Source organism: Bubalus kerabau, chromosome 2 (genome assembly GCF_029407905.1).
Source record: "Bubalus kerabau isolate K-KA32 ecotype Philippines breed swamp buffalo chromosome 2, PCC_UOA_SB_1v2, whole genome shotgun sequence".
In the NCBI taxonomy this organism is placed as follows: domain Eukaryota; kingdom Metazoa; phylum Chordata; class Mammalia; order Artiodactyla; family Bovidae; genus Bubalus; species Bubalus kerabau.
In genome coordinates this window covers 159,903,669-159,929,193 of record NC_073625.1, presented here as the reverse complement: position 1 = coordinate 159,929,193, position 25,525 = coordinate 159,903,669, and the positions used below count along the sequence as shown (strand labels likewise).

At 39.3% G+C, this 25,525-nt stretch overlaps 1 long non-coding RNA gene and 1 pseudogene across 1 annotated transcript in view; one reads left to right on the top strand and one right to left on the bottom strand.

Moving 5' to 3' along the window:
• The window catches only part of LOC129644962 (uncharacterized), a 51,818-nt gene extending 47,638 nt beyond the window's left edge, over nt 1–4,180 (bottom strand). The window contains exon 1 of the long non-coding RNA XR_008711089.1: nt 4,093–4,180. This is a non-coding gene — a long non-coding RNA (uncharacterized LOC129644962). The remainder of the gene's footprint in view (nt 1–4,092) is intronic.
• Nucleotides 4,181–4,344: 164 nt separating this feature from the next.
• On the top strand, nt 4,345–5,064 carry LOC129644961 (gamma-secretase subunit APH-1B-like; annotated as a pseudogene).
• The last annotated feature ends 20,461 nt before the right edge of the window (nt 5,065–25,525 follow it).

Genomic DNA, 25,525 nt, shown 5'->3' with positions numbered 1-25,525 from the left:
AAATGATACATTTAGAAGAGAAAGGGGGGAGCTGGACCTTACTAATCTCTCCCTTTTCCTTTTCCCAGTTCTTCAGTACATTTCCATTTTGTCAACAGCAAATTGTTTTTTTGGAGTGAAACTGGACCAAATTCTAGTGCAGAATATTGGTATTTGTCTCTTCCTGGCTTAGGAAGCATTTGTATCTCCAGACGGAATTTCACAGACATTATTTAATCAAACTATACAACAGTTTTGCATGTAAAGTGAATTTGGGAATTACATTCAGTAGTGTCTAAGAGCTCTTTACAAGCACCATATCTGGTTTCAAATATTAACAACAATTGTTGAATGAGAGAGAATATGATTTTTCAAATACTCTGTTCAGCAAAGAAAGTATAGATTAGATTTTACTGAATCTTGATAAGCTACAGAATGAATTTATTCTCTTAGATGTGGATTATCATAGAAGCAAGATAAGAAATGGAGACTTAACCATAGTGAGAAGAGACCACTACAGTGACTTTCAGAGTAGAAATAAACCTCATCTCAATTGTATTACAGTAGTTATATCTGTAACTCAGTCTTTTCCATTTTTTAATCTAACCAGTCCTGAAATATTTTCCAACTCTACTGCCCTGGGTTTGCACTTAGCAAAGCATTGAATTCTCAAGATTTGTGAACAGCTTTCTAATTAGTTCACAAACTACAGAAATGGCTCTGATAGTGGTCTAGAATTAGAAATCATAGGGTGTCCCCAAACTGAAAATCCTTAGTTACTTACTCCCACCCCTTTTCTAGGTCCCACTCAAATATCACCTTCTCTTTTCCCTGACACATATATGCAAAGTGGCAACTCCTTTCCCTTCAAGCTGCCATTACCATATACACCAAATCTAGTGAACCCATGAAGAAAAGGAGTTTAATCCCAGCTAACCCATGAGAATTGACTAGAAGGCTGGAGATTCATGGCTCAGCAGAGATCAGCAATTGTCAGCCAAAGAGGATAACAAATTTATCAACAATGTTAATCCTTGAGTCACTCTAGAAGACAGGCTGGTGGGCATGACCTAGTTCACAAGATCGCATCTGGGCTAGAGAAATGCAGAGCTCCTGTAGTTACAGAGCCCCAAGATTGCAAGGGAAAGATGAATCCTAGACCAGAATCAGGCGGTGTCCTGAAAGAAGGTGGAAAGTAAAATGAACAAACATCCCCTGCACCATTCATTTGGTAATTCGTCAGGCTCTGCCTACCAATGCCCTCCAGTGTTCATCTTCAAATGTTATTTGATTTGCATTTTATTATGTAACTTTTGATTAATTTACTTACATGCTATTTTTCCTACTAAATTGTTAGTACCTCAAAGGCAAAAAAATAACATGTCTTAAAATTACCTATAGTACTTCATACAAAAGGATGTGCTGAATAAAATTTTTAAGACTAAAAGTTACAATTGTTTAAAGGATTGTTTTACATCCCTGTAAAATCACTTTCTAGGTTCTTCAACCATTTATTTTGGAAAGCCCCTTAAAAAGCCAGGTTTTTTTTTTTATATTTGCAGCTGTTTTTTTCTTTCAACAATATCTGGTATTTCCTTGGCAAGAGAAGCTGCTGGAATAGTTGCTGAGTATGGGAAGAATCTGTCAACAAATGAGGAGCTTAGCATTCACATAGGGCTTATTTAAATCTTAAATATTTACTTCACACTCTAAAGACATCAGTTATTGCCAAGTAATGAGACTGTGCCCAATAAACTAAAAGATCTGAGCTCCAGGAGTCAAATTATGTCAGACTGCTTTCAATTCTCCTCTGAAAATGCTGCAAATTAGACCAGGTTCTAACCATCTAGAGTGAACAAAAGACTGTGCAAGTGGCTATCAACCAGAGGCCCAGAGGCTTGTCTCCCGCAGTTGTCCTTCACAGACACATGTTGGCTGCAAGGCAAGCCATGGAAATGTGATGCCTGCCTTTTCCACTAACTGGTGTTTTCACCCTGGGTATTACTTGCCCTCTTTAAGAATCTGCCTGCAATGCAGGAGACCTAGGTTCGATCCCTGGGTTGGGAAGATCCCCTGGAGAAGGGAAAGGGTACCCACTCCAGTATTCTTGCCTGGAGCAAAGAGTGGGACACGACTGAGCCACTTTCACTTCACTTCACTTCACTTCACTTCACTTTGGTCTTCAGCTTCCTCTCCCGTAAAATAAAGATGCCCGATCAGAACATCTCTATGGTCTGTCCGGACTCTACTGTTCTTTGAATCTAGGTTTCTATGCTTCTCATCTTCAAATGAACACCAAAGCACACTTTGTACTTAGTAAAGTAATAATTATCTCAGTAATAACATTTACTGAGTCCACATTATGAACTAGGCTGACAGTTTTACATAACTGTTACTATGGTTTACCATAATTATTTCAGGTGGCTACAAAAGATCACCATTGTCTATGTGAAAAAAAAAAATGAAGCTAATATCTATATATGGGAAATTAAGGCTGCAACTAAGTTGTTCAATTGTTCAGTTGTGTCAGACTCTTTACAATCCCATGGACTGCAGCATACCGGCTTCCAGAGTTTGCTCAAACTCATGTTCATTGAGTCAGTGATCCCACCCAACAATCTCATCCTCTGTTCTCCCCTTCTCCTCCTGCCTTCAGTCTTTCTCAGCATGAGGGTCTTTTCCAGTGAGTTAGCTCTTCATATCTAAGTAGCAACTTAAGATCATAAAACTAAAAGGTTTTTAGGGTAAGGATTTATATCCAATTCCATCTCATTCCAGACTTTGAATTAATTGATACAGTCTGCTGCTGCTGCTAAGTTGCTTCAGTCATGTCCGACTCTGTGCGACCCCATAGATGGCAGCCCACCAGACTCTGCCGTCTCTGGGATTCTCCAGGCAAGAACACTGGAGTGGGTTGCCATTTCCTTCTCCAACGCATGAAAGTGAAAATGAAGTCGCTCAGTCGTGTCCGACTCTTCGCGACCCCATAGACTGCAGCCTACCAGGTCCCTCCGTCCATGGGATTTTCCAGGCAAGAGTACTGAAGTGGGTTGCCTTTGCCTTCTCCTGATAAAGTCTATAGCCATGCAAATGTCCAATCACCATATACATTCAGCCATGTTAAATCAGTAGATATCAACCTAGGCTACAGACTAGAGGCAATGTTGAGCATAGATTAATCAAATATACACAACTACTTTAATACCAGAACAGGATACAGTTTTGTCATAGTACTACATTATCATTTCCTCATTGTAATTCCTTCACTCATCACTAGCATGTTCAAACACATGGATTATGAAAGAAGAGTAGGTGAGGAAACCACTATTCAGTCTACCATCATCCGTGGAATGTCTATTTCCATGGGCTGTAACTATCTGGAATATGACAAGAGACTTCAATCTCAATTATTCATAGACTCATAGAAAACAAACTAGTGGTTACCAGCGGTGAGAGGGAAGGGAAGAGAGGCAAGATAGGCATAGGGATTAAGAGGTACAGACTATTATGTATCAAATAATGTAAATAAGCTATGATGTTAAATTTTACAACACAGGGAGCATAATCAATATTTTATAAAAACTATAAGTGGAGTATAACCTTTCAAAATTGTGAATCACTATGGTGCATACCTATGCTGCTGCTGCTGCTAAGTCACCGCAGTCGTGTCCGACTCTGTGTGACCCCATAGACGGCAGCCCACCAGGCTCTGCCATCTCTGGGATTCTCCAGGCAAGAACACTGGAGTGGGTTGCCATTTCCTTCTCCAGTGTAGCAAAGTGAAAAGTGAAAGTGAAGTCGCTGAGTCCTGTCCAACTCTCAGCGACCCCATGGACTGAAGGCTACCAGGCTTCTCCGCCCATGGGATTTTCCAGGCAAGAGTACTGGAGTGGGCTGCCATTGCCTTCTCCAGGTGTATACTTATAACTTACCTAATATTGTACATCAACTATACCTCAATTTAAAACATCAAAAAGAAAAAGCAGTGCTTGATTTTTACAAGTGATTCTCTGGGAGGGAAGATCAAACCGGTGTTTCAGTAAGTATTCTGTTGGCTGAAGCAAGAACTTTACCTCAAGCAAAATTGTACAAAGGTAAGTTTATTTTTGTTACCCTCATTTTCTCAACGCTGCCCATACTTCCGTCTTTCAATCGTCAGGCTTTATAACTGCATCCTCTCTCCTTTCTGGAACCTGTCCTTGGAAACTACTGGGACACATAAACGTCCCAAAGTATTTAAGAGTGAGAGCAATTAAAAGGTATGAGTGCTGAGACCATCTGTGTTAATATGGCTTAATTAAGAATACGGATCAGCTGAGCCACCCATCACCCACCCCCCCCCCACCACAGGCTTCTACGGTTGCCATGACGGCAGCCTTGTTCTGGGCTGCACTTGCCTTTGCACCTGTGCTCGAGTTCTACCTCTTCACCATGGCCACCGCCATTGCGCATCAACTTTCTCCTCATCGCAGTTCTTCTGGTTGGTGTCTCTGCTTCTTTCCTCCCTTGTTTGGTTTATGACAGCAGTCATTACTGACATCAAAGATGGACCAGTGCGGAAATGTCTGCTGATCTTTGGAGTGTTAGTCTGTCCTTATGCAAGAAATGTGCTGATTTGCATGTTATACACTTTTTTTTTTTTTTAAGCCAGTGAGGACTTGAAGAGGATAAACCCGGGTGAGAGCACCCTCTACGGACTGCTGGCTTATGTTTCTGGCTTGGGCTTTGATATCACGAGTGGAGCATTTTCCTCTGTAAATACTCTGTCTGACTCTCTGGGGCCAGGCACAGTAGGCATTCTTTGAGACCCTCTCCAGTGCTTCGGAGATTCAGCTTTCATGACACTGGTGAACACATTGCTGCACGTGTTCTAGAGCATTGTGTTTTTGGAAGTGCCTGTGAGAAGAAAAAGTGGTACACCCTTCTTGTCATTCTCACCCATCTGCTGGTGTCAGCCCCAAGCGTCGTGAATACTCACTGTGGATTAAATCTGGTGTCAGAGTGCATCATGCTGGTACTCATGGGCATCTGGCCATTCTCCGTTTCTGCCAAAGCCTGAAATGCTGCCTGCTCTGCCAAGACTAAGGCTTGCTCCTCTTCAACCAGTGCTCTAGACAACCTCCAAGGACCAGCACTTTTGAAATGGTAAGTTGCACCTTTAGAAGAAGCACAACTGTGTCTTTTTCTATAAATCTCTTTTACTGGTGAAATTTGGAAAAAACAAAAAAACTGTCTAGATATGATATAGCCTTCATGCTACAACTTTTTGAAAAGGATACATCAGTGAAATGTAGTCTGGCTGCAAGTCAAAATCACCTAGTAAAACGCAGAGTACTGATTTCTGGGCTCCACCTCCAGGTCTAATTGATCTGGTATTTGATAATTTTTTTAAGCTTCTCAGATAATGCTGATGTGCATCCAGGTGGAAAACCACTGATGTCCAAGTAGGAACTTTCTGAGAATTCTGTAAGTAAATAAAAATGAGATGATTAGCTGTCTCCTGACTGAGTTTGTCTCCAGTCTGCGTTGAGCAAGTAACTATCTGAGTATCAAATCCTGGTTAACCTTCATCTTTCTGAGTTCTGAAGTCACAAAAGGCTAAAGGGCTATCACCTCTGTGAACTGTTTCACTTCACAGTACTCTGATTTCTGAGAATGTGAAAGGATGTGCTTCTAACTACAAAATTGCTCTGACTTACTATGCCAATTTAACCAAAGTAAGCTATTGATTGTTACACTGTATTTTTCTGTAGTTTTCCCCTTATGGATTTTGCTTTTTTGAGGCATTACATTATTTTGATCATAGATTCATTTTCCTTAACTAAAAAACCAATTATTCCTGACTTCCTGTTAAGATATTATAAAACCAGGAATTTATGTGCATATGAATAAAGGAGGAAAAACCACTAGACCATTCAGGTATGACCTAAATCAAATCCCTTAAGATTATACAGTGGAAGTGAGAAACAGATTCAGGGGATTAGATCTGATAGAGTGCTTCATGAGCTATGGACAGAGGTTCATGACATTGTACAGGAGACGGAGATCAAGACCTTCCCCAAGAAAAAGAAATGCAAAAAAGCAAAATGGTTGTCTGAGGAGGCCTTACAAATAGTTGTGAAAATAAAAGAAGCTAAAGGTAAAGGAGAAAAGGAAAGATATACCATTTGAATGCCGAGTTCCAAAGAATACCAAGGAGAGATAAGAAAGCCTTCCTTAGCGATCAATACAAAGAAATAGAGGAAAACAATAGAATGGGAAAGACTAGAGATCTCTTCAAGAAAATTAGAGATACCAAGGGAACATTTCATGCTAAGATGGGCTCAATAAAGGACATAAATGGTATGGATCTAACAGAAGCAGAAGTTATTAAGAAGAAGTGGCAAGAATACACAGAAGAACTATATAAAAAAGATCTTCATGATCCAGATAATCATGATGATGTGATCACTCACCTAGAGCCAGACTTCCTGGAATGTGAAGTCAAGTGGGCCTTAGGAAGCATCATTAAGAACAAAGCTAGTGGAGGTGATAGAATTCCAGTTGAGCTATTTCAAGTCCTAAAAGATGATGCTGTGAAAGTGCTGCACTCAATATGCCAGCAAATTTGGAAAACTCAGCAGTGGCCACAGGACTGGAAAAGGTCAGTTTTCATTCCTATCCCAAAGAAAGGCAATGCCAAAGAATGCTCAAACTGCTGCACAATTGCATTCATCTGACATGCTAGCAAAGTAATGCTCAAAATTCTCCAAGCCAGGTTTCAACAGTACATGGACAGTGAACTTCCAGATGTTCAAGCTGGTTTTAGAAAAGGCAGAAAACCAGAGATCAAATTGCCAACATCCGTTGGATTATCAAAAAGTCAAGAGAGTTCCAGAAAAACATCTAATTCTGCTTTACTGACTATGCCAAAGCCTTTGACTGTGTGAATCACCACAAACTAGAAAATTCTTCAAGAGATGGGAATATCAGACCACCTGACCTGCTTCCTGAGAAATCTGTATACAGGTCAAGAAGCAACAGTTAGAACTGGATATGGAACAACAGACTGGTTCCAAATTGGGAAAGAAGTATGTCAAGGCTGTATATTGTCACCCTGTTTGTTTAACTTATATGCAGAGTAAATCATAAGAAGTGCTGGGCTGGATGAAGCACAAGCTGGAATCAAGATTCTGGGAGAAATATCAATAACCTCAGATATGCAGATGACACCACCCTTATGGCACAAAGCAAAGAAGAACTGAAGAGCCTCTTGATGAAAATGAAAGAGGAGAGTGAAAAAGTTGGCTTAAAGCTCAACATTCAGAAAACTAAGATCATGGCATCTGGTCCCATCACTTCATGGAAAATAGATGGGGAAAGAGTGGAAACAGTGGCTGACTTTATTTTGGGGTCTCCAAAATCACTGCAGATGGTGACTGCAGCCATGAAATTAAAAGATGCTTACTCTTTGGAAGAAAAGTTATGACCAACCTAAACAGCATATTAAAAAGCAGAGACATTACCTTGCCAAAAAGGTCCATTTGGTCTCAAGGCTATGGTTTTTCTAAAGGGCATGTATGGATGTGAGAGTTGGACTATAAAGAAAACTGAGTACCAAAGAACTGATGCTTTTGAACTGTGGTGTTGGAGAAGACTTTTGAAAGTCCCTTGGACTGCAAGGAGATCCAACCAGTCCATCCTAAAGGAAATCAGTCCTGAATATTCATTGGAAGGAGTGATGTTGAATCTGAAACTCCAATACTTTGGCCACCTGATGCAAAGAACTGACTCATTGGAAAAGACCCTGATGCTGGGAAAGATTGAAGGCTGGAGGAGAAGGGGATGACAGAGGATGAGATGGTTGGATAGCACCACTGACTAAATGGACATGAGTTTGGGTAAACTCTAGGAGTTGGTGATGGACAAGGAGGCCTGGTGTGCTGCAGTCCATGGGGTCTCAAAGAGTCAGACACAACTGAGCAACTGAACTGAACTGCTGTTAAGTCTTTTCTGGGTGCATCCTCACACAGCATTTACCTGCTGAATGCTGGCTGCTGGATTCATTGAGGTGAAGCCCACTGTTCTACCTCTGAGCAGCTCTGCAGGTTTTCCGAGTGATTACCCTGGGACAGGATTCACTGGAAGCTGGTGGAAGTTTGGGCGGAAAGCAAGCCAGGAGGGTGGTGTTCACACTTTTAGCTTGTCCTGTATTACTGACTAACACTTCCATCCAAATGATATAGTGGAAAATTGGAAATATGTCCTAAAATACCATATTCATGCTTTTACATAATCCGTATACTCTTTAGATATGGTAAATGCCCTTAGGTTTTGGTAGCACATACAGCATTCACTTTTTAGGAATACCAAAGATGCTTGTTTGGGCTTCCCAGGTGGCATTAGTGATAAAGAACCCGCCTGCCAATGCAGATGTAAGAGAAGCGCACTCCATCCCTGGGGCAGGCAGGGCAACCCTCTCCAGTATCCTTGCCTGGAGAATCCCATGGACAGAGGAGCCTGAGGGCTACAGTTCACAGGGTCATAAATACTTGGACACAACTGAAGTGACTTAGCACACAAGATGTTTGTTCAACTTCCAAACATCACTTTTGGTTTCCTTTATAAAGGAGAATTGTGCCTTTACTAATTAGAAATTGTTCCAAGTTGATGGTTTCTAGGGAGCTGATGTTCTGTGAGAAATGGAAATTCCCTACATATTCAAGTAGGAACACAGTGAAGCTTGTATGTGCAGTAGAACAGCCAAAAGAAATAGAAGCAGCAATGAGAGGGCTCATCAGTGACATGAAGGATGGAAGAATTTGGTAATATTATGGTGGGGGGAGAATAATGGACATGTTTAAAATGGAAACATGGCCAGTTAATTTGGGCTAGCTGCACATCTGTCCAGGGACCAGAAACTTACACATAAACTAGACCTTTATCAATAAAATCCCCTCTTATGTTTACATAATTCAAATTTTTTGATCTAGGGTTTCAAGAGGACTAAGGTTTCTAGCAAGGCTGTAAACAGTCCCATAAGCAATTGCAGTTATTCCCATAAAGTCTACTTGAGCACTAATACCACTGCTCCTGCTGGGGTTTGCTGTTTTCCACTTTTATACAAGATTTTCTTTAGGTGAGTCATACACGAGTCAAAGACATAGAGACTAAACAGTGACATTTATTATGAAGAGTTGAAGGGAATAAGATACCTATTGAACTAGGCTTCATTCCTATTGGAGCACAGTGTTCTTTGATAAACAGAGTAAGAAAAATGTAGAGTTGGTTTATTACTGTTGACTTACAATTCCTTAAATGGATAGTCTGATAAAACATTTGTGGATCTATGAAGTCTAGACTGCAAGGAGATCCAACCAGTCCATTCTGAAGGAGATCAGCCCTGGGATTTCTTTAGAAGGAATGATCCTAAAGCTGAAACTCCAGTACTTTGGCCACCTCATGCGAAGAGTTGACTCATTGGAAACGACTCTGATGCTGGGAGGGATTGGGGGCAGGAGGAGAAGGGGACGACAGAGGATGAGATGGCTGGATAGCATCACTGACTTGATGGACGTGAGTCTGAGTGAACTCCGGGAGTTGGTGATGGACAGGGAGGCCTGGCATGCTGCGATTCATGGGGTCACAAAGAGTCGGATAAGACTGAGCAACTGAACTGAACTGAACTGAAGTCTAGAAAAATCTGAGAATATTAGTATTACTCATACTTGAGCTCAGAGGATGTCCTCTGTGCATTAGTAGTTTAATCTTAAGTAAGCAATCTGGACCACTGTGAAATATCATTTAGAAAAACATCTTGGACAAGAAAATTTTCTTTGATGGTGAGATTAATGTCTTAGGTTAGGAAATTGTTGGCTAATCCTTGATTGAGTGAGTGCCAAGAAAACCCAGAAGGAGAGTAGTCTTTCTTTGTTGCTGTGTATATAAAGATGTGCTTTATTTATTTTTATTTTTTTGCATTTGTTATTTGTGATGAGTTTTCTGAGCCCTGACAGTGTTTGGAGAGGAGGTGATGGTGTTAATCTTGTGTTCATCTCCACACAGAGCTTTCTCAATTTGGAGGAAAATGTGGCTATGTTCCAAGTTGACCTTGGAAAGTGAATATTATTGCAGCACTTGACTATGTTGCCATGTACATCACAGAGATTGATTTTTGACTCTCTAATAAATTTGTATTTTTTTAACTCATTTCAACTAGGAATTGAAGCTAGAACTTTGTTACCTTTGATCCTGGCCTGCCTGCCTGGCAGTATAATAGGAGCAGCCTCTTTTAGAGCATCTTTGTGAACACATAGCTGAAAGAAATAAATGGTGTCTGTAGACTGTATAGAAAATAGAAAATGGCTTTTGTTCCCAATATTGTATTTTTGTTGTCAACCACTTTTCAGTGTTTGCTGAGAGTGACAGATACACATCAAAAATGCTAGGTGTTCTTATCTGTTGAGTTGGTGCAGTACAAGGGGTCGTGACAGAAGCTTCCTCCTACGTGATCTTCTTCCTGGTCGCCTCAAACTAGCCCCAGGACAGGGACTAATGGTCAGAGTGGGCCTGAGGGCTCCAGGGAAGCCAGGGCACCAGCCTGTCTCAGGCACCAGCAGCATGCTTCCTGGGAAGAGGTCCTGAGAGTACTGGCTTTTTGTTGGCTAAGTTTTCTCTGGGCCCCCACCATTCCTAACAAGAGAGACAAACTAGATGTCACAACTAAATAATTTTAAAGTTCTTTGCTGAGAATGCTTTATTTTATGATTGTAGCTTTTAAATTCTCAATTAATAAGAGACTTCATTCCATTAAATGTAGTGTTCAGAGGAGTGGGCACTGTCTTTATGTACAATATTTATCATTTCATTTAAGTTATACTCTTATGTCATATATAGCACTAATCAGTACATTCAATAGTATTTTCCAGCAAACAATAAAAAGACTGTCACCAAAAAAAAAAAAAAAAAAAAAAAGAAGAATATAGATCAGCTCTGTCAACATGAATTAGTTGTTTTTTCCAGGAAACTTTGCCTGGGAAAGATAAAGCTATAAACCAATTAAAAAAAAATTCACTGTTTGCTTCAGGATATTTCCCACAGATAATTAATGGAAACAAGAGTCTTCTCACCTTGGCAAATACTTGCTTATCATACAAAGTTTCCTCGTGAAGGCTTATTTCAAGACCCTTGTGTCACAGGGTCTACTAATTCTGAACTAGTACATTACAAACGTTGCCCAGTCCAGATCAGGTCTTCATCTTGAAAGACCTACCTCAAAACTACTTTGAGCTCAGACCCCAAAGCCCTAAAATTAGACAACTTCTGACTTCCATATTCTAAGACACTGCTGGGATTGGTAAGGTGGAGGTCTCCCTTGCTACAGCAAGTTTTAATACATTTAGCTTTCCTTTTTTCATAGGTTGATGATTTGCTGGGGAATCCAACGGTACTACCTATAAGATGGTAACCTATGCTTCTCTAGGTCACAGCAGGCTGAGAATAAAACTTTTGAGTTCCAACAAGTTAATGGCAAAGACAGAAATCATGCATGCCCATCTAGTAATAACTGAGGAATCTCAAGTTCTCCAAAACTGCCCACCTATTGCTAGAAGATCTAAGGGTCTTCTAGATGTACTCATGAACAAATCTCAGTATCAACTCAATGCTGAGGCTTCTGCTGAATTCAAACTTTAAAAAAAAAAAAAAAAAAAAAGAAATGGCACTATAGTTGGAACCCATTATCAAGCTTCTTCTTTGTGTGTGAAAACTATCGGCCTCCCCTAAAGTCACTGTTTCTGCTGCCCACCACTTAGGTCATTGCTGTTTGAGTCTTCTGAAGTTGATCATGTGTCTAAAGGTAGCCAGAATCAGTGCTGCTCATATCAGTGCCTCCAGGGCTGAGGTCGGGAAGGATTCCTAGTGAGGAATGCTTGCAAAACCACCAGGTTACACTGTGTGAGCCATTACCTGCTCCATATATGTATATGACCAGTGGGAGCCCACACAACATACTACTGAGGCACATTTGGACAATGGGGGAAATAAGAAGAACACAAAGGATCGAGAAAAGTCTTTCATTCATTTATTCCTTCTTTCATGCATACAACAAATATTTGAGTCTCTCCTGGCTATAACAAAAAGGAGTTTATTAATGGCCTTAAAATGTCCTCATCCATCAGGAAGCTTTGGCATCCATTCTCCATTCACCTCTGATTTTCTGTATGTCACAAACAGTGCACTGGAGATAAAATGAGCAAGACAGACAGTCCTCGCCAAGCCAAAGGGCAGAATGGCGAAAGAGATAATGAAACAATGGGAATATGGAATGGCAAATTCAGTGGAAGGAAAGTAAAGGGTGATGTAAGAGCAAAAACCCAAGGTAAACCAATCCAAATTTTAAAATCAGGGAAGTCTCTGTGTAATAACGATCTGTGAAGTTTCAGAAACAGGAGAACATCATGTTGTCAAGGAACGAAGTTTATATGGGCAGTTTATAAACGAAGTTTATACGTGTATCCTATGAAGGAGACAAGAGGATGCGTGAAGCTAGAGATTGGGAAACAGACCATGGAAAGTCATGTTGAGTTTAGAATTTATTTACAGGAGAAACAAGGCTATTGATAGCTTTAACAACAGGTGTAAATCAATGAAATTTTCAGAGAGGTTACTCTGGATACATTGTGGAGAATGAATTTGAGGGAAGAAAACAGAGGCAAGAAATCTAAGAAGCTATTGAGATGATTCAAGTAGGAAATGAAGGCTTCCTGGACTAGTGTGCTAACAGTGATGATGGGGGGAAAAAAAGATAGGACAGATTTGAGAAATAGAGAGGAAATAGACTTCATTGTCAATGGCAGTTGGCTGGGGCAGTGAAAGAGATAGGAATTCATCTCTTTCAACAGATGAGTCAGGTCATGTCACTCCTCAGCTCAGAACCCTGCAGTGGCTTCCATCTCATGCAGAATGAAAGCTAAAATCTTCACAGTGGACCACAAGGATGAAAAAGTCTGTACAACACATCCCTACCCTAGCCCTGTTGCCTCAATGGATTCACCCCTCCTGCCTTCCTGCCAGCTCACTCTACCTCACCCACTCCAATATCCTGATCTTCTCAAACATTCCCCCCTGGAGGAGGAAATGGCAACCCACTCCAGTACTCTTACCTGGAAAATTCCATGGACAGAGGAGCCTTGTAAGCTATAGTCCATGGGGTCGCAAAGAGTCGGACACGACTGAGCAACTTCACTTCACTTTACTTCTCAAACATTCCAGGCATGAACTTACCTTACAATTTTTGTTTTTGCTCTGCCCAGATACCAGTATGGCTCATACCCCTGCCTTCTTCAAGTCTTTTTTTAAATATCACCTTTTCAGTGAGGCTTCTCATCGTCATCCTACTAAACATTCCAACCTCTGTGACAGTATCCCAAGTTTTCTTCTTATTACCCATCACTTTTTGACTTATGGTATAGAGTAATTTACTTATTGTTTTGCTATTAGAAATAATATTTTGGTTATCACTTAGAATGTAAGCTCCGTGAAGGAAGGAGTTTTTGTCTTGTTTTGTTCATTATTGTATCCCCAGTTCCTAGAATACCCAGGATGTAGTAAGCACTCAATTTTTATTGAATGAATTAGTGGGCAGTCCCCATGTTTGTAGCCTGACCAACCAGTCAGATGGTGGTTCTAATTACTAGTCTGGAAGTATGAGAGATGGGGAAGGTTTGCACAGAAAAGCTTATGAATTCAGTTTGGGATCATTTGCTCAGTACCACAACTATATTAAGAGCATGATATTATTATATAAGTCAAAACTGTTAGCAAAATTTCAACTTTCTTAGATAAACGGAGCCAAACTCTTCTGTAAGAGAACAACCTACAGAATTCCAAAGCTGCTCTCACTGATGAGGCATGTGCCTGGTTCCCTGCAAGTCAGCCAATAAGACGGTCAATCAATATACATCAAGAAGAGGTCAGCAACCCTGGACTGTTCAAAGTGGCATAAGTCATACAGTGGTGTGGATACTCAGAATAATTACATTAGGGATTCTGTTTGAGGTCTTGTATATCTTGTATATCTAGACAAAGGATTGACAAATAATCATTAGATAATCTCAAGGCAATGTACTCAATTTTTCACCTAGCAAAGGTTAACATTTACTCCCCAAATTATAAATCAGATATCAAATAAGAAGTAGACTAATGGAGAATAAGATAAGCTAACTTGCAGAGAAAACGCTAGTAAAGTGTAATCAAGTTCTTGGTACCTAAATTTGTTTTCTTTTGTTTCCTTAACAATTTAGAAACCCTGATCAACTCTAAACAGTGTTTTGCAGCCCCAGATGAGAACGAGTTTCCACAAGTCTGTATTTTTCAAACTTTAGCATGTATCAGAATCCCCTACAAGACTTTTTATTCCTGGGCACCCAAGCCTGGAAGTTCTGATTCAATAGATCTTAAATGGGCCCCAAAATTTGCATCTCTAGCAAGTTTCCAGATGGTGTAAGTGCTTCTGGTGCAGGGACCACACTCTAAGAGTCACTGTAATCCTGGGCCTATTTGAGACCTTTTTGCCCATTTCAACTGGGTTCTTTACTGACTCCCAACTGAAGTTGGTTGAGTTCAATATCTGAATATGGAAACACCGAACGGTATAAAATTAATGCAAATTATTTTTTAAACCTCTTTTTATTTAATTTCATTTAATTCTAACGTTTTTCATCATATAGTCTGTCAGTTTCTTTTTTCTTCTCTTTTTTTGGTAATTTGTGGTTAAAATTGAAGTGAGCATTTACATGTGTATGATGGAACACATACTGTTCATTCCTGAGCTAACCACAATACCATGTGCTTTATGTTTTCTCTCTTATATTAACTTCCTGTTTTCTCCTAAAGTTAGTAATAGCCTCATTTTTAATCTGCTTAGTTTTCTATATGATCTATCACTAATGTGATAGATCTTACCAATGCTTCTTGATATTTTCCAGATGATCAAATAATACAATTTTTTTTTCCTTAGAAACCCCACTCTAACTTCCTGTTCTAATCTGACAGGTCCTTTTCCAGGCTGGCTGCATAGTTATTATCCTAGAATATCCTTAGTCATTTTCCTGTTGGATCCACTATTTCCTAATCCCATATTTTCCTATTTCTTGATTTATTTGCTTACTTTGTTGGAGTGTTTAGTTCAGCTGCATCACAAGAAAGAAAACAGGATGAGATTAATTTTGTCAGCTGTCACATGCCTGAAAATTTGCACATTCTTAACTAGATGGGTACAGTGTTTTGACTAAAATTTATTTTCATTTCAACTTTTTAAGATTTTGCTCTATTTAGTTTTCTAACCCCAGTGTTGCTTGTGCAAATTCAGATGCTATTCTGATTTTCTTTTTCTTTCTATGTGACTTTTGACTTTTCTTTCAAACTCTTAGAATCTTCTTTTTCACCAGGTGTTATAAACTTTCATATTAATGTGCCTTATTGTGGGTTTTTCTTATGGGCTACACCGTGTGGGCTTTTTCAATTGAGGAACTCACACATTTCAATTTTGAGAAATTTTCCATATGTGTCTGCAGAACTCCTATAAAGTAGATTCTAAGGGTCTTTTATTATCCTTTAAATTTTTTATCTACTCTTTCCAATTTTTCATCTCTTGTTTTTTAAATCTTTATAGATACTTTTTGCAACTTTATCTTCAAAGCCTTCTTTGAATTTTTATTTTAATTAAACTTTATTTTATTTTGTATATAATCTATTTTAATAAATTTAATTATTTGTATTAAATATTTATCATGTATTTAATTTCTAGAAGTTATCTTTCAGAACATCCTCTTATATCTTGAGATCATTTATTACAGCTTCTTGGGTGTTTTTTGCTGCTTCATACATTATTTCTTTTTCACCAAACTTATTTTTTAGTAATTGGATTGCTCTCTTTCATTTGAAAGCTATTTCTCTATATCAACAGATCTCAAATATTAACTTACATCAGAATCACCTGAAAGTCTTATTAAAACACAGACTACAGGGTCTCTTCCCTAGAATGTTTGATTTAGTAGGGCTGAGATGGGGCTAGAGAATCTGCATTTCTAACAAATGCAACTTGTGCCAGAGATCACATTTGAGAATTTTTGTTTGGGGTCACATGGGGTTGTATACTTCACAAAGTAACAAGTACTAACATGTATACAGATTAAGTGGAGTAGGGAATGGCAATCCACTTCAGTATTCTTGCCTGGAGAATTCCATGGACAGAGAAGCCTGGCGGACTACAGTCCATGGGGTGTCAAAGAGTCAGACAAGACTGAGCAACTAACACACACACACACATACAGGTTAAGGGCCTGCTTCTGGGTTCTCTGTTCAGGGCCTTCCTCAGCAGAACCCCTAGATGCTGTAATTCTAACCAAACCCCAGAATTCAGTGCTTTGTGAATTAGGCTCAGTGCTTTGTGAATGGCAGTGATTTTCAATTCTTCAATGTATTTTATGTGAGTAAAATCAATAATATATACAATAATATGAACCATTATAATTCCAAAATATATGCTTATAAAATAATAAAGTTTTCATAGGAAAGAGCAGAGAATAAATTACCAAGAAGTTTCCAGAAAAAGTTCAGGATTTAGGATGTCACTGTGACTTTAGCCACTGTACTATAAAAGAAGGAACAAATTGCATAATACATGCTGATTATTCTTTATTAGCTATTGAAATCTTCCTGGTGATGAGTGGAAGTTTGAAAACTGAGTTGCGGCCTCCTGAATGATAATGACGGAACAATCTGGAAATTATGTACTACCAGCAGAGAAAAGGGCACTAAGTGTGTACTTGAGTACCTGCCTCATAAAACATATTAATTATTATTTATAGTTTTCTCTTTTCATTGCTTCTACTTCTCTTGAAAATTCTGCTCTGTAGTGTTCAAAATTAAGACAAACAGCTCCGTCTAGTGGCCAATGTGATCATTGCAGTCAAAGTCAAAAACAGTATTCAAGTCAGACCTTTTTAAATAATCTGTCTAAAACTTGGCAAACGACTTTGACAGGAGGTGGCTCTTTTGTCCCAACTCAGGAGATGCAATGGATAAAAGCCATCAGTCATGTCATCTCCATTTGGGACTTTTTCAGCATTTAAGAGAGACAGGTGCAAAACCCAGCTCAGTAATTTAGCTTAAAAGGAAAGGATTTTTATTTGTGAAATTGTGTTTGGTAGATAACTTTGTTCAAAACATAAGTATACGCCGTAGCCTGTTTTTAGCTTCACTCTTCTTTGTTTCCCCCCATTCTCCCCTCTCCTGCCTTTAAGAAAAATCTGGAATTGAACTGTAAGTCAGAATCTTGTCATTCTTCTTATGGCAGATGAACTGCCCCCTGGCAGCTGGGGTGCCTGGCCTTTGACACTTGTTTCCACAGCGCTGCAAGAGTATGAACAGGACACCATGTGGAAAAAATGAAGAGCAGCAGCTACTGGCTCCTAATTCGCCATAAAGCATTCAGAACAACAGTGGCCTTTTTCTTGCAAGAACTGGTATATTGAGGCAAAATCTTGCTGTTTCCCATACATTTCCACTTCCCAAAATAATGTGAAGTATGTTAGAATAAATTTAAAAGGATAAGTAAAATCAAGTATAAAAAAAGATGAAGAATCCAATGGTGGACTAAATCTGGGCCCATGATATGTCTGGGCATGGAATAGAGATGAAATTTGCTGAATTGAATTAAAATTTATTGGACATAGAGGATGAGAATTTGGTTGCTTTTTAATACATAACTTGCAAGATATTAAGCATATGGTTGTACCCCCAAAGTAAAATGACCTAAGGGTTAAAATATCACTTGTTTGCTAAAGATAACCTTCAAGTACATAATTAATACTAAAACAAATCAATTAGAAAATTACAGCTTAACATATACCCAAGAAACATTCCAGTGTTAAATGAATGTTTACTTTCTGAAGATAAATTTTACAACATGCTTGTTGTTAAAAATTATAGTACCCAAAAATATTAACTTAAAGAAGGTAAAAGATAACCATAATATGAGATTTAAAGATAAGCACTATTAATATTTCGTATAAATCTTTTATGGAGAAGGCAACGGCAACCCACTCCAGTACTCTTGCCTGGAAAATCCCATGGACGGAGGAGCCTGGTAGGCTGCAGTCCATGGGGTTGCTAAGAGTCGGACATGACTGAGTGACTTCACTTTCAGTTTTCACTTTCATGCATTGGAAAAGGAAATGGCAACCCACTCCAGTGTTCTTGCCTGGAGAATCCCAGGGATGGGGGAGCCTGGTGGGCTGCCGTCTATGGGGTCGCACAGAGTTGGACACAACTGAAGCGACTTAGCAGCAGCAGCAGCAGCAGCATAAATCTTTTAAGGTATAATTCCTATGATAAAAGTAATTATTTATATTCTGAGGAGAAAAATTATTATTTTGTATGTATTAATATTATGCATATTTGGGTAAAGACTTATGGTGAACTTAGAAGAACCTGATCCAATAGGAAAAGTAAGTGAGCCTTGTTTTTTTAAAGTGTAATTTAAAAGATTATTTCTGAAATATTTCAAAAGGATGAATTTGTGGAGTCAGTTTACATTGTGAGGGCAAAAAGGCAGATTTAGAAACCCCCAAAATGGCAATGATGGACATGCTGTCAATTTTGACATTACATTGAGTCTGGAAGGAGAAGAAATATGTTCCATCAAAGTTTCCCTCAGTGGCAACATTCAAATTTTTAAGATATGAAATGATGACAATATTGTGAAAGCAACAGACCATGAAGTCTAGGAATCCTGGGCATGATTTAGTGTTTTAATCAAATAAAAGCCACCACGAGGCTAATGTGACACATATTTAATGATATGCATATCCCTGTAGCATTACACAGCAATTTGGCATAAATGGCAAATGATTGCATAAATGACTAAAATTAGCATGACTTTCACATAGTCAAATTAAGCATTTCTGGGGTCAGCTGGGGAGAGAGAGAACAAGACAGACTAAAAAGCTGCTTCAAGAACCTGCCAAAGAAAACCAGGCAGCTGGGTCCCTTATTCTCTGATGACAGCACAGGGTTGAAGAGGGAAAAAGAAAAAAAGTAGGGAGTTCAACAAAGGAACCAAGAAAGTACTGTTTTGGCTCCTTGCTACTTTCTCTTGTTTGGTCTCGTCTGGAAGTTTCTAGAAAATTCAAGATAATTTTATCTTCCCTGCCAGGCAAATGGTAAGACTCTCCAACCTCCAGTCTTTTGGACTCACAAAGAAATCTGCAGAGCTGATATGTACACTTTCTGTCACTCCCATCACCACCACCAAGTAGAGCCCCTGTACATGGTCTGAAGTATCAGCCATTTTTCCAGTTAACAAAAACAGCCCTGGAATGGTTAACAAGTGCACAACTAGATGTTCAAGCTTGGATACAGCAAGAACACTGGATATTTGGGTTTCTGGGAAGGAGATTACAAGGAGAAAGGTAAAGGCAGCACAGAAACAAGACAAAATTTTGGCTCTTTCAAAAAATGTCCCAGAGCTAACTCTGCCTATTAGCAACTAAATAATAACAATAACACTGCGTATTAAGAATAGGCAGAAAATTAAGGAGTCAAAAATAATATCAAGACTATAAAATCTGAGGTAATACTTTAGAAAGTTCAAGTCTCAATTGCACAACATCTGTGTGAGCTTGGAAAAGTTACTTAACCTCTATGAGTTTTCATTTCTTTATGTTAGTAAATGAACAAATAAGAGGAATATGAGTGTGTACTCAGTTGCATCCAATTCTTGACTCAGGAAGACACACATGCCCATAGCTTGTCAGAGAATTTAAATAATGCTCTTTACTCTCAGACATAAAGTGGAATGTGACATTTCACAATATGGTTGCTGAAGAATAAGCATGTGAGTGTGTCTGCCCTCCCCACCCCCCTTTTTTGTCAGCTTGGCATTCGCAATCAGTACACTGACATAATTCCCATGCTGTGCAGTGTTCGGAAGCCCCAGTACCAACCAGGCCTGAGCTGAGAAGCACTCAGACGATATCCTCAGGGAGGGAAGAGAGGTGAGAACTAATTGGAGCCACAAAGTCTTAATGGAAATTAATCAGTATTTGCCTGTTGAAAATAAAAAATATTCAGTTATATAACTTATATCTTTGTACTATACTAATATGTGCTGCCACTTAAGCTCCATGTGCAGCTGAATGCAGACAATTTCCTTTTTCAAAAGACTGGTCAACTTATCAATGCTTGGTTCCATCTCATCACTGTAGATGACAAGCATTCGACTGATGGTCAGCAGATGGAAACCAAGAAAGCCTTTGGAACCCAATGTGAGCTAAAGATGGCCAGAAAACTTGAACCAACAAATGAAATATCAAATAAGAGTTAAACCAATGGAAAATAAGATGGGCTAAATTGCAGAGAGAATACTAGCAAGGTACAGTTAAATTCTTGGTACCTAAATTTGTTTTCCCTTGTTTCCTTAACAGTTTTAAAAACCCTAAAAGAAACTCGAAGTAGTGTTTTGCAGCCTCAGCTGAGAACAAGTTTTCATAAATCTGTACTTCTCAAACTTCAGCATGCATCAGAATCACATGGAAGACTTGTTATTGCCGAGCACCGAAGTTTCTGATTAGTTAGGTCTTGGATGGGCCCCAAGAATTTGCCTCTCTAACACGTATCCAGGCATTGTAAATTCTGCTGGTTCACAGAGGAGATTTGCTCTAATAGGAACTGTTTTCCCCATCTCAGGGATAAGAACTCCTGGCTTAATTTTACAAGGTTCAGAAAGAGAAGTAGCTTAGACCTGGGCAAGAGGGCACCTCTTCTGATCCTCACATTCTGGAGATGTCAGGAACCTGTCTCTGGCCTTCCCCGCTCTGACGGATGAGGGAGGCAACAGAGCCAGGCCTGCCCACCTGCCCTCAGGCCATGCTCTAGATGGTCAGTACCTGGAATTCCTTGCCAAGCAGCCCAAATACACTTCTAAGGATGATGTTATCCTTTCCACAAGTCTATTCTTTCTTCCCCAGAAACACCTAGGCCTCAGGAATGAGCAAAATGTAGTTATTTTACATGGTTCTTTGAGATGGTGATGGGGATTGGGGTTTGGAGATGCAACCAAGGATTTCCACACTTAGCCAGTCAGGCCCTCATAGAACAGGACAAAACAAAGGATGGGAGAGAAGGATGGATGGCTGGGTGACAAAGATATAGATCAAGGCCCTGGGCCTTTGGTGTGCTCGCCAAATACTGCCATCTTCTGGCTAACTCCAGGAAGTCCAAGAATCCTAAATGTGAACCTGGCCTTTCTGTATCTTTATGAAGGTATTTTGTCAAGGTAGGCAGATAGAACATTTTCATTAACAGTTTAATAATTTGATTTGCAACTTTTAAAATACTTATGCATGTGGTACATGGGCTTCCATTTGATCTCAGAGCCCAGTTCCCACATATAAAACAAGGGGAAAGCGATTTCACTGACTGCTTACTGGATCCGACCTGCCATCATGTGTGTGCACTAATTCACTTCAGTTGTGTCCAACTGTATGCAACCATATGGACTGTAGCCTGCCAGGCCCCTCTGTCCATGGGATTCTCTAGGCAAAAATACTAGAGTGGGTTGCCATGCCCTCCTCCAGGGGATCTTAGCCCTCCAGGGATTTAACCCGCATCTCCTGTGTCTCCTGCATTGTCTGGTAGGTTCTTTACCACTAGCACCACTTGGGAAGCCTTTACCCTTATATAGCCTTTGCCTAATCTGGTTCAGTGCAGGGGGCATTGCTCTTAACCCCTTTATACCTCAACCACCTTTCCTCTGCCTTGCAGAGTTTAGATGATATCATGTATTCCAGTGTACTGGGCATTCCTGATCTGTTCTCAGAAAAGTCTGCAAAGCAGATCTTGGTCTCTAGGCAACTTCTCCAAGGAGCTTTTTATCTTTGAAGCTGATGCGTTTTGACCCTTGCCTTGCTCTTCTCAACCTCCTCTGTCCCGGGCGCCCACACGCACGCTTTCGTGCTCCTTCACTGGAACTCCTTTTATAGAGTCTGACTCATTTCAGTCCCTGTGTGTTCCTTTCTGGCTTTGTCTCTCTCGTGACTCCCTGCCAATTTCTCGATCTTTGTCTGCTCCTCCGCTCAGCATCTTTTCTGGCGGCTTCTCCATTCTGCCTTTGGGAATTTTAATCGCTTTCCCCATGAGCATATACTCTTCCTCCCTTTGCTTCTTGTATCTCTATAGGTCATGGAGAATTGTGGTTTTATTTCCAGTTTGGTTCTTCTCCCAACTTCTATGTCCCAGATACTGAGTCTCCACCCATTGGAGGGGGAAATTATAATAATAATAAACTTGCTTTCATGCCAAACTGACCAGATTGCAACTGGCTTTTGAAACTGGGGTATTGCCATATTCACCAATGATTTTCCAATCATTGTTCAACTTTCATTTCCTCTCAACTTCATATTTTTTCCTTTAGTAAAAGTTGCCAAACAGCTTTATAAAGTAACTGGAAACATACCAAAGTTAAGATCATTTTTTTTGGCCTCAGGCTACTTTACAAAGCTAAATATGAATTACTCAGTTGATGGAGGGGCTTCCCTGTTCTTTGGGCTTATGTGTTTTATTCCACAGGTAGGATTGCTGTTTATTTAGGTTGATGAAATGACTTGAGACCTTTTCAAAATTAATCATGGAATTTTAAGACTGTGCTGGAAAGAAGCTTAGAGATTTTCCAGGTCCAATTTTTTTATTTATTAAGTAAGGAGATTCAGAGTAAAGAATTTAAATGGTTTGACAAATAATAAATAATAGCTATTTTTCATAGCTTATGAGCTGATGAAGTCATTTGATACTCAAAACAAATCTGTCCTCCAATAAATATTTAATTTTTGGGGAAACTTTAAAACATTCTAGTCAAAGATAGGAATAAGAAATAATGTTTGTTATCACTGCCATTCTTTTTCATCATTCTAGAGGGCCTAGAGGCCCTCTTAGGGCCACTTAGACAAGAAAAATAGTTTTTTATGTAGAAGAAAGATATACTGAGAAAATAGTTTTTAAGATCCATAAAGTGAAAGACTAACAGATTTGGACCACATGAAAAAACAAGACTTTTAGTTTAAAAAAAAATGACAACATAAAGTTAGGAAACAAGTGGGGGATGGGGGAAATATTTGGAGCCTATGTAGAGATAAAACATATATATCCATAACATACAGATCCATGAAAAAGAATTAATACCCAAGAGAAAAATGAGCAAAGGTATAAATAGCTAATGTACAAGGACTGCTCTGGTGGTCTAGTGGATAAGAATCTGCTCTCTCAATGCAGGAGGCCTAGGTTCTGTTCCTGGTCAGGGAACTAGATTCCACATGCCGCAACTGAGAGTTTACATTCCACAATTAAAGATTTCACTTGCCACAACCAAAAAAAAAAAAAAAAAAAACCTTAATATACAAAAGAAGAAATTCAAATGATCAACAAATGTAAAGACTTGCTCAACTTTAGTTCTTTTTGATATCTCACCAATATTTGTTTTCTCTCACGTGAGGTGGCTTCTTTGGTTTTCGTCTGTTGGATTTTGACATAGTGACTGCCACCTTGAAGTCTCTGGCTTACATGGGAAGACCATACTCTTTTGTTTTTAAATGTTTTTTCTTTCTCCACTATGGTTTATTATAGGATATCTCAATAGCCTAAAATATTGGATATTGACAGTTCCCTGTGCTGTGCAGTAAGGGCCAGTTGTTTATCTGTCCTCTATGTAATTGTTGGCATCTACCAATCCCAAACGCTCAGCCCACCCCTTGTGCACCACCCACTCCCCTTTGGCAACCACAGGTGTGTTCTCCATGTCTGTGAGTCTGGTTTTGTTTCATAGATGAGTTCACTTGTGGTCATATTTATGATATAAGCAATATCATATGATATTTGCCTTTCTTTGTCTGACTTACTTCACTCAGTAAAACAGCTCTAGGTCCTTCCATGTTGCTGCAAATGGCATTATTTTATTCCTTTTTGTGGTTGAGTAATATTCCATTGTATGTGTGTGTCACACACATACATATATACCACAACTTCTTTATCCATTTCTCTGTTGATTGACATCTAGGTTGCATCCATGTTCTGGCTAAATAGTCCTGCAGTGAACATTGGGAGGCCTATATCTTTTCAAATTATGATTATGCAGATATATGCCCAAGAGTGGGATTGTTGGATCATACGGTAACTCTGTTTTTAGATTTTTTTAAGGAGCCTCTATACGTTTTCCATCGGAGAAGGCAATGGCATCCCACTCCAGTACTCTTGCCTGGAAAATCCCATGGACAGAGGAGCTTGGTAGGCTGCAGTCCATGGGGTCGCTAACAGTCAGACATGACTGAGCGACTTCACTTTCACTTTTCACTTTCATGCATTGGAGAAGGAAATGGCAACCCACTCCAGTGTTCTTGCCTGGAAAATCCCAGGGACAGAGGAGCCTGGTGGGCTGCCATCTCTAGGGGTCGCACAGAGTCGGACACGACTGAAGCGACTTAGCAGCAGCAGCAGCATGCGTTTTCCATAGTGACTGTACCAATTTACATTCCCACCACGTGTAGGAGAATTCTCTTTTCTCCACACACTCTCCAGCATTTGTTTATTTGTAGACTTTTTAATGATGGCCATTCTGATTGTGAGAATGGTGTGTGAGGTGGTACCTCATTGCAGTTTTAATTTGCATTTCTCTACTAGAGATGTTGAGCATCTTTTCATGTCCCTATTGGCCATCTCTCTCTTCTTTGGGGAAATGTCTGTTTAGATCTTCTGCCTATTTTTTGATTGGGTCTTTTTTGTTATTAAGTTGCATGAACTATTTGTATGTTTTGGAAATTAGGCTCTTTTTGACCACATCATTTGCAAATATTTTCTCCCAGTCCATAGGCTGTCTTTGCTTTGTTTATGGGTTTCTTTGCTATGCAAAATTTATGTTTGATTAGGTCCCTTTTGTTTATTTTTGCTTTTATTTCTTTTGTCTTGATATATTGACCTAAGAAAACATTGACACTGCTTATATTAGAGAATGCTTTGTCTATGTTCTTTTCTGGGAGTTTTAGGGTGTCATACCTTGCATTTAAGTAGGAAAATCATACACTTAAACTTACCTTTCCCTTAAAGCTATTTAGTTACTTGAGAGATTTTTAAAGCATTTATCTCTGAATGCCTTGGTAAAGTCTCTCTTACAGTTAGGATCTAAAAGCAGTTGACTTTTCCAATAACGCAAGGTCATAGATCCTGTTTGCCAGAATGCTTTACTCAGCTCATCTGTCTTTTTTTATAATACCTTGCTAAATGAAACCAATAGCACACGCAATTAACATTGAGTTTCCCAACTATTTCTTTATGCTTGCTAGTCTTCAGTATTACAAAAGATTTTGACACTATATACACAGATCTTCATCTTCTCATCCTCTAATAAAAATTTCCTTGTCACCTACTACATACGAGTGCAGTCAATGATACATATGTTAGGTTTAGAAAGCAACATCCTTCTTACAGTACCAAATTTTATACAGTCTGGGTAACAGCA